This window comes from Strix uralensis, chromosome 4 (genome assembly GCF_047716275.1).
Source record: "Strix uralensis isolate ZFMK-TIS-50842 chromosome 4, bStrUra1, whole genome shotgun sequence".
Taxonomy (NCBI): Eukaryota; Metazoa; Chordata; class Aves; order Strigiformes; family Strigidae; genus Strix; species Strix uralensis.
In genome coordinates, this window is record NC_133975.1 from 3,391,887 (window position 1) to 3,405,777 (window position 13,891).

The following is a 13,891-nucleotide window of genomic DNA, read 5'->3' on the forward strand; positions in this document are numbered from 1 at the left end:
GCAAGACCGTGGATCTTGCCTTGCTGTTGTCCACCCAGGGTGATTGCTCCAAGCTGTAGGGTGGAAAGCCAGGGAGGGCTGTCCCTGTAATGGGGGCCAGCTGGGATGGGTCCTCAGGGTGGCTCGGAGAGGCCAGGACAGAAAGAAAAGGATGAAAACATCCCCCCAAACCATCAAGGATGCTGGGCTGAGATGGGCAGAGCTGCACCCTCAGGACCCCTGCACTGCACAGAGCAGCTCCCTGGCTCCCACGGCTCTGCTCCCCCACGCACCATGGTTCTGCTCTCCCTGCCCAGGGCAGAGGGGCTCTGGGAAAGATCAGGACCTGTTCTTGGCTCAAATTTCTCTCTCCTCAAATAAATACATTTCTCAAAAGGCCTCTAGGAGAAGCCACAGCTCCACCCAGTTTCAGCTCAGCAAGGGCATAAATACCTGTCTCCAGGAGCAAGCTGAATAGAGCCCATAAAGCACAGCTCTCGCACCAGTCTCAGGGAGACCCTGATGTTCTCCACAGCTTCCAGCTCCTCCTGTAATGTGAATAATAAATCACTGCTGCCGAGCTGGTCCCTGGCCAGCCATTGCGCAGCAGGAGTCTGCTCTCCTCCTTCCTCCAATCTGTGGGCTGCTGCACTCTTCCTCCCAGCCACTGCACTCTTCCTCCCGGCTGCTATACTCTTCCTCCCTCCCAGTGGTTTTCCAAGCTGGGATGCAGTTGTAGTTGCATTTGCAGACCCCAGGGGTTGATCTCTTTGGGGATCAGGATGTCCCCAACAGCCAGGAGTGGTTTTAGTGGTGTTGGTGTCCTGAGTGCAAAGTTTGTACTCTGTTTTGTGCTCTGCTACTGGCATTTCATGTGGTCCTTAGCATGTTCCTTAACTCTGCAGACCTCAGTTTCCCTCTCCTAGGCTGTATTGCAGCCCCCGCAAGCCCAGGGCAGCAATGGTAAGGGACTGCACTGAGTGGGAACTAAACTGGGGAATATGATGAGATATTATAAAATCTGATCTTGTGGCTAAAGCAGTGAATGTGCAGCCTGCATGTGTTTGGGGTGGGTAATCCCCTGCAGGCAACGACCAGTCTGTTTTCCAGCAGAGCCCGAGCAAACTCATCTCACCTGTGATCTGCGACTCAGGAGGGCTGTGAGACACTGCGGGGACCGGCCAGACAACACACAGCCTGTTGACATTCCTCAGTGCCAGCCAAAGTCTTTGTCATCCCCTCCAAACTCTCAGAAGCCCAAATTAGCTTTTAATAATAATATTAAAAAAAAAAAAAATCCCTGGGCAAACAATCCAGCTCAGGCGCCCGCCAGGAGGGCAAACACTCCCCGACGGGCACCAGGTGTGGTGCATTCCTGATAGCTGGAAAAGAAAGGAGGGATTATTTTTCTCTCCCTGCAATGTGCTGGGTGAGTAGTTACAGGCCAGCTTGGCTGGTGGGAGAGGACCCATCCAGCTCCAGGCAGGGCTGGGTTGTGCCCAGAGTTCTCAGAGGTGAGTACGTGGCTTTGGGAAAAGGTCCCTCAGCCAAGGCATGAACAAAGCCTCAAGCTCCAGAGGTGATTAATGGTGGCATTTCTTTCTTAAATACCTTTCCTCCTGTCGGAGGTGAGGGGTTTCAGGCGATAAAAGGGACTTGTTTAGTTTAAAAACAAGTCCCACAAGTCACCCGAGCGATCCCTGAGCAGCCTCCCCATGCGTGAATGCCCGCATAGCCTGCACAGCTGGATGCATCCACCACTCGGAGATTATTCCTCAAAGGTGGAAAATTTAGTTGTTCCTTCTTTAATGAACTTTCCCACCAATCTGTTGACGTCTTTTCCCCTCCTCCTTAGCAGAGAAGTCAAGGATGGGTAGGACAATGGTGGTTATAGCCCCAGCCCCAGCTTTGTGAGGACAGGAACCAGGGAAAACCCTTTTGCTTCAGTTCTCCACCCTTGGTATGGGGATGAAAAGCAATTTTGCACCCCTCCTGGGTTTTAAAGATAGGCAGAGATTCGGGCTGCCGTACAATGTTTCACTGGGCCAGCTGCTGTGGTAAAACCAGGGCATCTGCCAGCCCCAGAGCCAGGCAGCAAAACTCCCCACCTGAAAGTCCAGTGCAAGATGACAGCAGGCATCCCTTTCCTCTGAGGGAGAGCACGCAGGAGATAACACCAGCCCCCCCTGCGCATCCCAGCGGGGGCCATGTCTCCATTTCATGCCCCATCGCAGGAAGGAGAATCCCTTCATTTCCTTTGGACACTTATCCTCTAAGGATCTTGATCCCCGGGTGAGCGACACAAACACCCTTTAAATCCATCACAGCGGGCTTAGGAGAGGATTAGCCGATGCCTCTACAGGCTTTACACCAGCCTCTGGCTCTGGGTTGGAGCTGGTCCCGGAGCCCCACATCCCACCCTGGTTGTATTTCCCAAAGGAGATGCTTGTAGGCAGAAACAGAGCAAGCCTGGCTCTAACTCCCGTCGAGAGAGCATTGCATCCCCAGCAAGCCCAGGCTGGCAACTCACTTCCAAAAGTGGCAATCATTTTTAATTGCAGAGCTGGTTCTGGTGTGGGTCAAGGATGTGGATGAGTGTTATCTTCTGCTTCTGCCTGCGGCTGGGGAGAAGGGTTAGAGAGCCCTTCCCAGGCTGTTTGACCCCAGCATTGCCTGGGAGGGGAGAAACGCCCCCTGCTCCCCTCCTTTTGGGGAGTTCCCTACAGAGGAGCCTGGATATTTCCCCGATGAAGAGCTGACTTCCCCCTCCCTCTAGCTGTCTGGTGGGCATCATCCCTCTCTGTCATCCCCTTCGTGTTTGCAAGCAATTAACTGGATCACTCTCCATTCTTAACACATTCCCTCCTTAGTATTTCTCAGCAATGTTTCCCTTCACTTCTACCTATGGCATCTCCTTTAACTCTCCCCATTTCCCATCCACGAGGGCTTTTCAACCATGACAGCTCTCACAGACCCTCCCAGGATGGCTTTACTCCAGCACAGGCAAGCTTGCATAATAGCTGTTGACACCGTAACTTCATTTGAATCGATTTTGTTTGCTAATTAGCTGATTGCAGTAATTGGCATGAATTACCTCGGGGGATTCTGCCTCCCTGGGGGTTCGAAGTGGCCAGCATGTCCCACTTAAGAGGTGGGAATAGCAGCAGTGAGATGGCTTCTGCTCCAGGGCCACCTCTTACAGATATCCCTGTGACCTGTAGAGATGCAGAGGAGTTACAAGAGGGGACCCATAGCCTGGTACAGTGATTTTTAATTCCCAGAGTGCCTGAGAGGCACCAAAAGCATATTCAGACTAGCTACTACAGAGACTAAAATGGATTAAAGTGCCTGTTTGTGACATGAAGTGATGAGTGGATGTGACTCTGCTCTTCCTCAAAATGCAACTGGACATCACTCAAACACTGGGCTAAAGATAAACCAAAGGAAGCTGTTTTTCTCAGAGGACAAAATTCCCTTGCAAAATACACTGCCAGGGAGGACAAAATAGGTGAATAGGTTGAGTGAGGAGGGACCAGGCAGTGTCATGGAAAGTGAGTGCCCTCTGATGGCATCAAACCACTTGGGGGGGTCCAAAGGCAACTTGGGCATGAGGTATCCCTGAAAAGCTTTGTGGCAGGGGAGATATGGGGAATGATGAGTGGGTTTTTCCTCTTCCTAGTCCTTTTTTCTCTAAGCATCAGCTGCACAGAGAGGATGGAGACTGGGAGGACCTCCGTGGAGCCCAGCTAGAAACACCCCCGTCCCAGGTCCCAGCCCCCTTGGCACCCAGTCAACACCCATCACTTCACCACTCCCCTTCATACACTTCAATAACTCTTACTCATTTTTTAACCAGAATAACCATGTCACTCCAAACCAAAGCACCTCACATGAGCATATTTCCATCTGTGAGGCTGCCTGGGTCGTCTAATACAACCTGCCCCAAATGAAGTTGAACGAATCTGCAAAGTTCTATTTTGCATGAGCCATCTATTTATATTGACAACTTCCCACGCTCCATCCCTCCAGTCCTGCATCATTTTCTGCCAGGCTAAGCTGCATCATTCCAGCTCTTCTTTCCCCTTTCCTTGAATATTGCCCTACAATTATCATGTTTCCAGTCTTCTGGGATCAGAGAGAAATCCCAGGACTTCTTAGAGAGGATGAGCAGCACGCCACACCACTCCTCATTCTGCTTCTAGTGGACTCTTGGGAGAAAATTAATCTGAGCCCACTGTTTAAAAATGTTTATCCCTAGGCCAAGCCATTTAGTGTCTTCCTAGGTTACTAATGGACTAGAAAGCACTTTGTTGCCCCTATGCAATACGAGCACATCAGTCTGCTTTAGCCAAAGCCACAAGAGAAATTATTGAGCATTTCTGCTTTTTCTCCATTTTTATCAGCAATTTTCTGATCTCCAGTTTGGGAACAGGGAATGCTGCTGTAGCTCAGTTATTTCACTGATATTCATTTTGCAAAATCAAATCAAAAGTCGCTTCCCCTCTCTTGTTTGTGACCCTCCAGGAGAGATCTGATTTGGCCAGTGCTTGGGAAGGGGATTCATTCATGGCCAACTGAATTGCAGAGTACATGCCATAACTTTCTTGAGCCAGAAAACCAACAAGCTCTTGTCCTGGTAGCCAGTGTTGTTTCTTCTGTAGTTTGGGTGGAAAAAAGACAGCCCAAATGAAACTGGAGTCTCCAAGAGCCTTTGACTCTCTGCCAGTGATACCAAAAGGCCAGATTGTTAGCCAGACATTTTATTCTCTATTTTAAGAGGGTGGAATTATTAGCTGGGCATCCACTGACTGAATAAACATCATAAACAGGTCTCAACCACATGTAATGCCATCAGTCACTGCCAGCAACCCCAGCTGCAGAACGCTGTCACCGTACCATCTGTGTGGGTCACTTGTCCTCCTCTGAAATCACACAGGGCGTCCATAGAGAGTCCCAGGGCCAAGTGTCATGGTCGCAGCAGATGTAACCCATCTCTGCAGCCAGGTTTGTAATTTGGCATCACCTGAGGCTCCCGTTACCCTCTGTAACCATCTCTGATGCATTCTGAGCGCTTGGCAGAGGTAAAAAGCAGGCGGTGGTGCATAAGGGAGATCCTGGGTTTGCACTATTTACCTGGTGGTTGAGTCTCCAAACACCCAAGAAGCAGCTGGACCCATCCATGAGGTCTCAGCAGCACAAGGGCCACACTGGGACTTTGTGATGACTTGTATTTGTTGCAGCAGAAGGGTGAAGACCCCTGGCAGCTCATAAACAGACTGCGTCAGGCCTGGCCAGGTACGAGCTGGCCAAGAGATGGATACCCCATTTTTACCACTGCGGAGGAGTTTTTGCTGGTGGAGCTGTCATTGAACAGCTCTGAGAAGGATGAGTGGCATCTGTGGGGGTGGCTGGCTCGTTTGATCTAAGGGAGGAGTTGGGTGAGGACACGGGACTTGTGAGAGAGAAACAGACCCAGGCAGAAACCAACAGCAGTAGGAGAAGGTGATGCTTCTCCTTGACGAAGATCTGCAAGGTTGGACACAATGAAATTCCCTCCTCCCTCTTACCCAAAAAAGCCACATCCCAAGAGGCATTCAATGATGTGTTTGAATCCATTCAAAACACATCAGGGTCAAACCTTTTTAATACAAGAAAGAAAATAAACCCAAAGACAAAAAGTTGCTCTGGAGGAGAGGAGGGGAAGGAAGGGGTTCCAAAAATGTCAATGACAACCCTTCCTTTAACCCCAGCTATAACTGTGTGTTGGGTGTCTCTACACCAGCAGGACCTAGCAGGGCAGGAGATGTGAGCTTATCCTTCTACACCTTTCTCTTGGTGGGAGACGGCTCCAGTGACCAAACTGCAGAGCTTTGAGCAGATTAGGTTAGGACCATGAGGATCTGGGTGCTGGAGAGGGGACATCTCTTGGTGGGAAGGGTTGATCAGGACAGGATGGGTTCCTGCAGTGACAAGGGAGTTGGCTGGCACCAAAACTCGCCAAGCTGTTTGCATCTGCCTTAAATACCACACTGACCCTCTCCTCTACCCCATCTCCTACAGCCATCACCTCTCTGGCCAACAGGACCCCATGGCTGTGTGGGTTCCTGGGATCTCCTGGTGGCTTTCAGATGCTGCGTTGCCCCTGGTTGTGATCTCAGCTGGAGGCAGCTGGACAGAATCCTGGTCCCCACATCTCCAAAACAATTGGGGTTGTGCCTTTCCTACATTTCTGCTCTTTAGCTAGAACCGCTAAATGAGGTTTTTTGAGAAGGGACCTTCAAGCCATTCCTATGTGGGGTTAAAGTGCTGGCACTTGGGAAGAGATGGGGAGGACTGTGAGTTGGAGGAAGGGGTGGATTTCAAACCAGAGACAACTGAAATCCAGTTTGATGGGAATGGACACACACAAGGTCTTACTTTCTGCTGAGTGTCTTACTGCAATGGAGGAGGGCACCTGAAGGTGTAGAAAACCCCACTGGTAGGGGCGAACCCCAAAAGAATAATGGGACCTCAGCAAATCCCTAAAGAAGAAGAGAGTGAGGGTGCTCAGCCCACCCTTCTTTCAAGCCCAGCTCTGCTGGGATGCTGACACATCTCCCCCGCTCCCTATTAGTGCCGTCTCCCACCCCACTGCCCCTGCATGCTTGTGGGGACAGGGCTGTCTCTCGGAGGATGACCGAGAGTCACTCTGGAGACAAAGACACGGTCTGTTTGGAGCAGTGCAGAGAAAGGCGATTTCCCCACAGCCCGTGATGTGTCTCAGGAATTTGCGGTCAGTGACAGCTGAGTCAATGGGAGCGGGAAAAGTCTGGCTATTTTTAAGACAACTGACATTTGGGGGTGTTTAACCCCTCTCCCTCCTCCTATGGCCAGCTTGTGTCTCACTTGTGGCGCAGTCACTTCAGACTGGAGCTGAGGTCAAAGGTGTAGCTCAACATCTATCATCAATGCAACGCTGATATTAGCAAAAATAGTTCTTCAGAGATAGTGCCAGACTAGAAGAAGGCAAAAAAGACCCTTCCCAAAGCAAATAAGTGCCAGCCTCGCAGGGTGGTGCCTCCTAGGAAGAGGATGTGAAGGATGCAGGGTCAGGGTGTCTGGGAAGAGAGGATGAAGGAGGCAGGATCAAGGTGACCAGGAAGAGGCGGTTAGGAGCCATGGAGATTAGGCAAGAAGCCGTGCACAGAAGTTTTTGTCCAAGTTCTTCTTCAAGTGCTCAGAGGTCTGTCTGCACCAGGGTATTTCCCTACTAAGAATCCACTTGCACCGACTTAAAAAGCTCCTCACCAAGTCATGGAGAGCTTCTCCAAAGCTTTCACTTCTCCCGGGACTAGGACCCATCTAGCATCATGGCATAGTGTAGCCATGTTCACATGTGTGTGTCCTCCTCTGAAGCTCAGTGTGCCTGTGTCCCCTGTGCTGCTCCGCCTGGTGTCACCCCTGGGTTCATGTGCTGCTGAGCCACCAGGTCCTGCATTTCTTGGCATCCCCTCCCCAGGAGTCAACACAGCCCACTGACTCCTCCAGCTTATCTACCTGTTAGTGTGGCATCACGGGACTTGTCCAGCTTCCAGCTGGGCTCCAGGACAGTGTTGCCCTGTAAGACAAGACACTCCTTGTGCTTGCTGCAGGGCAACCACATTTTGGGTGACCAGTGATCCACCACGCTGTGTTGCATCTGTCCTTATCAGAGGATGCGTGTTCTCAGCTCCCCCTCAGAGGACAAACTGCCTTTTCCCAGGGATGCTCTTCCCCCAGCATGCCTGAAACAGCAGCCACCATCTCTCCTTCCCCACCCTCCCACCTTCCTACTGGAGATGAGTTTCTTGTCCTATCTTGCTCCCAGATCTGCCCAGCTTGCCGCTCTCCTCTCCAGAGCTATGTCCCCTCCTTGCTGTCCTGCTCATACCCAGCCCTGGCTGCCCTGGACTGAAAAATTCACCCTGCATTTTCAGCATGTAAGCAATTAAGCCAGGAACGTGACAGAAATATAGCTACCTTCATGCCAGATAATCTAGCCTCAGTTTAGAAAATTCCCTGGTTTCTTTTTCTTTAGCAAAATATTAAGGTGTTTTGTGTTTGGGGGTTTTTTTAGTATCATGCACACAAGACCCTCTGGATTATGATCTTTCTCCAACCTGTTGCCTTCCTGGGACATGGTGGGGGTACTTAGTATTTTAGGGATGAACAGCAGGGAAAATCAATACAAAGGGCAGGGATAGATAGAAAAGGGTCGGTTTGACAGCCTGCTTTATACAATACACTCCCAAATTTGACTTCTGTGCATTTTGCACTGGCTCATGATGGATTTCTGGTCTGTGAACTTATCAGATTTCCCCTTGAACACAGGCAGCTACTGAGCATCAACTGCATCCCATGGCAGGGAGCTCCCCAGGTCAGCTACCACTGCATGAGAAAGGGGTTTCTTCCTTTCCTGATTTCTTTCTTTACCTGCCTCCTGATGGTTTTTAGCTAAGTGCTCCTCCTTCCCACACTGAAAAGGAGACAGAGATTGACATCTGTGTGTCATTTGACCACAGCCGTGGTCCTGCTCCCAACTGCAAGCTGTCTGAAGCACTGCCCCAAAGCCACCAATGATCTTGTAAAGCCTCCCGGGGATGTCTGAGTAATGCATCAGCACGGATTCATTTAAAAACCTACAGAAGAAAAATGCTGAAAATACTTCTGGTATTTGTACAGGCAGATCCCAAGGCAGTCCCTGTCAGCAGCACAGGTGAGATGAACGGCGTGGGATTGCTCACAGCCCAGACAAATTAATAAGGATGCTGTGCCACGATGAATTCTGCCCCAAATATATGAAGTGCAAGCTTGTAACATGTGCCAACCTCCTCTGGAGCTTGTTTCACAAGTGCTTCCCATTTTACACGCACATCTGAGGCATCCTGCTGCCCTGAGCTCAAGGTAGAGCTGAGAAAAAAATAGAGGAGTGGTGAGATCAGGTGGTGGTTCAACCCCAGGCAGCTGCCTTCTCCCTTCACACATCTTTGCCCGTACCAGCACAAAGCATGGGAAGCTTTTGCTTGGCTTTAGGCCATAGAAGCTGGGCTGATTCATGTTGGATGGACAACACAAAGCACAGTGGTGGGAGCTGGGGTGGAGGTGAGAGGCTTGGTCACCAAGGTCTTCTCCCCATGCAATGGGGACTGGATGAATCCCAGATGGATCCTTGGCCTGATCCAGGGTTTATTGGCTATTTGCTTAGCGCAAGGTGGTTGTGCTGAGCTGAGCAACTTATGCAAAACTGCTGGAACTAGGGAAAAGGGATGCTCTGAAGGGCTGGCGTGTGGTCTGTGCTCAGCAAGGAGAGGGGAGGAGAGGACAAGCACTGAGCTACGTGGACATGGGCTGGGAACTGAAGGTCACCTCATCCACTTCCCCACATCTCCCTCCCAACCCCATGGCCACAAGTCAAGTAAGCTGTTGCTCAAGTCATTTGTCATCTGCAAGGCTGGGACCAGGACAGAAAAAAACTCTAAATGCACCAAATACAGCCTGGGAAGAAATGTAATGCAGGGTTACGGTCAGGATCTCTCTCAGTGAGGATGAAGAGTCCAGAGGGATGGATGGCTTCTATACACAGAGCTGGATGTCCCCATGAATGGCAGGAGAGGTGTCTTGCTGTGACTTTGTGGAGCAGAGATCAACCAGAAGTGCAGTGTCCAACCTCATCCTTTACCAGCTCCAGAGCCAGCACTGCTACAGGGTGATTTTCATCCCCACCCAACACATAACACAAATCTGCTTAAAACCAGTATCTAGGAGCTTCTCCCTGGCCTTGCTTTATTCTTTTAAGACTCTGGTCACAACATCCCATAAGAAGGATACAGAGAAAGGGAATGGGTAAGGAGTAGGGTTTTATGGAGAACAACTATCGAGGCTAGAAATCTCCAGCCTGGGAAAGAAATGGCCAAGAAGAAGGTCTATACATAAAGGTCTATAAAATCATTGCTTTCAGGGGGAATAATTCCCATAATGGAAGAATAAAGGGTCTCAAATCATCATCTAGAGGGCATTTGCTCTCTGCATTCACCTTCCGGTAGCCTTGTCATTGGCGTGACCTTGAGAGAGGCTGGGGTCTGCTTTAGGACACACTTGCCCCAACAGCCCCAGGGCAAGACAGGCTGAAACTCCTCTTGCTTGTGAGCTCTGCTTGGTTCCCTAAACACACCCCCTGGGATGCTGAAGTGTGTCAGTGCCCTGAGCACACTTGGCTTCATATGTGGTGGAAACATCAGCTAGACAGAGGTTAAAGGTCTTTCTTAAAATGTGTTTGAAGCTTGGGGACCAGGAGAAGGGGTGAGCTGTTCATGGGACATGAACAAAACATGGATGATTACATACCTCGCTGCTCCAATAGATGCTGACAGGATGGGAAGAGCAGATAAACTTGACCCAAGCATCTGCCTCTGGAGGATTTGCACCTCTGGAGGAGATGCTCACTGGGTTTGGGCTAGAGATGAGGGAGGGGGGACCATGCTGTAAATGAAAATCCAGTGTTAAAGCCCCATCCAAAAGACATGTATGGGTGTCAAAGACATCACTGAGTTTGGAGGTGTTTTGCTGCCTGATGTGGAGCGAGGAGCAGAAGCACAGGCATATGGGACTCGATCTTGACCATGAGGAGCTTTGCACTGCCTGGCTGAGACCTCCCTGACTCCAGCGCAAGCCCAAAATGAATGGGGTGACCACCTTCTGGGTCCTCATGGGCTGGTTCCAGCTGATCTGGCACTAACAGGTTATCAGCAACCAACAGGAGCCTGAGGTCCAAGAGGTGGTTAAGAAAGAAAAGCAGCTTTGTGGTGGAACAGGAGACTGGTTCACCAGGAGAGGTGTAGGGACATGTATATGGGAGGACAGGGTGGGGAGGATGTCACCTGTGAGGGGAATGGGATGGGAGAGGATTAGGAGGAATGTGGCAGGGTCTGGCATCGCTTCTGCAAGAGGAGCAGGCTGGGACTCGTCAGCCTGGAAAAACGGTGGCTAATGGGAGGTATGAAAACAGTGGAGGCTGGAGCAGAAATGTTAAATGTGCTTGCCCTGCTCTTTCTGCTTTGCCTTAGGCTTTTGGCCACCACCAGGAGACAGGATCTGGACTTGGTAGGTGTTAACCTGGTAGGTCTTCTCTCCTCTCCTGGTTGACAGTGAGCAAGGGACCGAAAGGGTATGGTCATCTTAGACCAGATTACCTAGGTCCAAGTCCTTGGCCATACCTTCTTGTCCTCTCTAGAGCCTGAACTGAATTGCTGCATCCCTTTGAAAACATCCAGGAGCTGTTTTCTTCTCTGCAAATCATTTACAAAATCGCTTTTTTTTTTCCTCCCTGCACCCATGCCATTCTTCTCCACCCTTCTCTCTTTTCCTCTCAGAAAGACATGCCCATTGCCTTTGTGATTGGGGTATCATTCCCCACCTTCTCCCCATGACGGTGATACTGGGAGGGAAAAATTTCTGAAGAAGAGGGGGTTTTCACTCCAGGAGAACTGGGGTGAAAGCAGTAACCTGGGAGCCCAATGCCACTTTCCTCTTGGTAGCAGAAGCAGTGTTGGCAGTCCCAAGGTGGAGCGTCTCAAGGACTGTTTGCTTAGCAGGTTATCTACACACTTAATTTACCCCTGCCCTTGTAAAACCATTTGAAGCCTTTTCTCGCAGTTGTAACCAAATGCTGCTTTGGCAGAAAGCGAAGTGAAAACCAGACATAAGCAGGGTTAGGACAGGAGAGCAACCTGAGCAGGTTTTTCTCCCTGGAGGTGCAAACAGAAAACACAATCCAACACCACGTTATGGGGTACCCCATCGGTCCATAAGCTGCTTTGCAAAGCTCAGGGGAGCAATAAAAGGCATGAAAGCCTGTAATGGGAGGAATGAAAATTTTTCAGTACGGACAGGGCCATTGCCCATCAGATTTTGACAGCTGATGGTCATCTTCTGGCTGAGAGGGGCAGTGGGGAAGGGTTTTGTATCAGTCATGGGGTGCTGCAGGAAAAGTACAAGAGGACACCAGAGCATTGCAAGAAGGTTTGGGCTGGACACAGGTCAGCAAAGAGAGAGACATCATGGATTTTTGTGTGTGTGCTGTCTGACCCTATGGGTTTTCCTTTCCTGGGAAGACCATTTCTGATCACTGACACCAGAGGTCCTGCAGCCCCTGAGAGTGATTGTAAACAGGAGCAAAATGGTCTTCCGTCTGGGCAGGTCCTCAGGTCCACTGGGTTGTTTATTTAGCCATCACAAGGCAGCTTGAAGGTTTTCATTAGAACTGGCCCTAATTACAGCTCTGTTGAGCTTTGTAGACCTCCTCTTTCTCCATACGCCAGTTCTCTCATTCTTCTAGGCGGAAAAATGCAAAGGGGAGAAACAGGGAGGATTTGTCACCCCTCTCTACAAGTCTTGGATAGAGAGGACATTTTTCCATCCAATCCAAGCTGCACACACACACGCTTACACCCACAACACAGCCAAAAACATTTGCTCATTAAGTCCTTGGGATGTTGGTGCTCGCTCCCATGATCCTGGCCATGCACAGCACCACTTTCCAGCAATGCGTGGCTTGATGGGGTGTCCAAGGCCCTGCTTCTGCAAGGTTAGGAAGCCTTCCAGATGAGATGTCCCCAGGCAAAACAGGCACATGGTAAATGTAGTATTAGCAATGCACAGCATGGGGTGAGGGGGAGGTAAGGAAATGGTGTCTGTGCTTGACTGAGCGATGCTGGTCCATCAGAGCTCCGAAGGATGATGTCAGGTTAGAGATACACGCCATGTTGCTGGAGGAGCTTCTCTGGGGGAGATTTGGATATATCTCCTCACTGTTGCATTTGCAGCGGACCTGCTGGCACTTCCCAATGCTCTCAGGGCATTTATGAGCAAATAAAAAGCGAGGAGGAAACCAAAACCATGCCTCATTCATCCTCCATCCCTGCCCCAGGGCTTGCTGCCGTGTCCTTCGTGCTGCCAGACCCTGTGAAAGGGCAGCTGCCCTCGGAGAGCAGAGCCGAGTCCCATGGCCATCTCCATCTCCATGAGCAAGCCTTGCACGAGCAAGACACATGAAAAGCCCTTCATCAAACCAACTTGTTTGCAACCTCTGCATCCATTTCAAAGCATTATTTTCCTTTTGCAGAGGAGCTGGAGGGATGGGAGAAGCATTCAAAGCCCAAAGCTGGTTGTGAAGTCCAAAGCTGAGCGAGCAAAAGTGTTTGTTTAGTATGACAGAGCAGAGAGCTCAGAAACCCATGAGAGCAACACCTCCCTGCAAATCAGGTCATTTATTTAGCAAGTGAAAAATGGCTTCCTGAGCTTCAGAGCACTAGGGTAGAAATCAAAGAACATTTGAAGGAGGAGGGAAAGCCCAGCCCTGGCTTTGCCGTTCCTGCCCTTCCGCTGGATCCCCACCAGCCCAGGAGGCACCAAGGGAGACCACGAAAATATTTCACTCTTTACACACCACTTCAAAACCTTAGAGCCACCCTTTCCACAGGGACCTGGGTCAGCTGCCACACTAAACTCCAAATATTTTCCTAGCTGGCAAATAAAAAAAAATCTGTATATCTGTGTCTAGCTCTATAGCCAATGTACACGAAATGATAAAGCCCCTGGCACATATCTTGCAAGAGCTAATTATAGGATTTGGAAGCTAACGTGATAATATTTTCTTTAGATGTGTGGTGCAGATGTAATTACTTCTCCGGAGATGCCAGCCGCAGATGACGCAAGATGCCCTTATGTAATCAGCTTTTATTATGCAGTTATGGAAATTTTCCCTCTCTGGCCCATCCCCTACTTTCCCTTCAACTCCTTCTTTTTGTTTTTCACCCTAAACTCTCTATGTCCTATTCAGAAGGCAATGGGGTGAGGTCAGCAGGCCAACTGGACAGTAAGGGGAAGGACAGTTTTG

The 13,891-nt window shown here is 50.1% G+C and overlaps 1 protein-coding gene across 2 annotated transcripts in view; it reads left to right on the plus strand.

The window, feature by feature from the left end:
* The window catches only part of LZTS3 (leucine zipper tumor suppressor family member 3), a 56,754-nt gene that overhangs the window by 6,359 nt on the left and 36,504 nt on the right, over nucleotides 1–13,891 (plus strand). The window lies entirely within an intron of this gene.